The sequence below is a fragment of the Uloborus diversus genome, chromosome 4 (genome assembly GCF_026930045.1).
Source record: "Uloborus diversus isolate 005 chromosome 4, Udiv.v.3.1, whole genome shotgun sequence".
NCBI lineage: Eukaryota > Metazoa > Arthropoda > Arachnida > Araneae > Uloboridae > Uloborus > Uloborus diversus.
Window position 1 is genome coordinate 60,144,743 of NC_072734.1, and position 1,139 is coordinate 60,145,881.

Sequence of the window (1,139 nt, forward strand, 5' to 3'; positions counted from 1 at the left end):
ACGGTGGCTTCGACTCAGTCTTCGATTTTTGATATTTTAATTAGAAAAAAAGTTATTTAATGTTTTATGTTATTTTTTAGCAGTTTTTAGCTCTTTTTACCTCACAGAACCCGAACCAATTGCGCCAAAAAAAAAAAAAAAAAAAATTTTTTTTACTAAAATGTAGCAAATTTAATTCCTAACATGATGAGAGAAACATTAAAGCAGATCGACCAATTTTTTGTATTTTTTATGAATTTTTGAAAAAACCTGTATTTTCTGGGTTTCATTTTTTGCTTAACCCATCCCTCAAAAAGTATAGAAACCTCTTTTCTAAAATTTAACTATGTAATAATCAAAACATTTGTCTCTCTTCAGAAGAATTTTTTTTTTTTTTTCAAAAATACGCAATAGTTTTTTTCTATATTTTTTTTAAATGCAGAACAACATCATTAAATCTTCACGCGTCAGTCGAATCGGTCGAAAAAAAAACATTCTTCTCTTATATGTGACGTAACACCCTGGATTTCGATTCGATACTGTGGCATCGAATCTTTAATCGCTACAATGTTTATCTATGGGGTTTTTTTTTTTTTTTTTTTTTTTGAGCAATCACGATTGCTTATTATTCTCACTTGACAGTCCTTGATGTTGTGGTCCTTTTTTCAGCTTGGACCAGGTACCTGTGCAGCACCACCGCCCACTGGCGCGGCTTCCCTGATCCTGAGCACTGTCCTCCGAAATCCACTTCTGCTGGGCAGTGGAGTCCATGTCCTACACACGCATGCTCATACACATACACACTCACACACGCGCGCGCCTTTACACACTCACACACGCGCGCGCCTTTACACACATACACACGGCCTAAATGCACACACGTAAGCCTACACACACTCAACTATACACACGTAATACGATGAATATTCCTGGGAACGGGGGGGGGGGGGGCCGTTTCTAGAAACAATAACTCCAATTAGTAGGGTCTTGTCCGAACATGTGATTGCGGAAAACATAATTTGAATTCAAAGTTTTAGAATTCAAATTAGAATTGATTGGGGGAAGTGGGCAAACGTCTTTATTTATTTATTTATTTGTTTATTTATTTTTGATCTTCCGGCAGAACTTTCTTTTTTCTTTCCTTTTTTTTGTTTTATTTA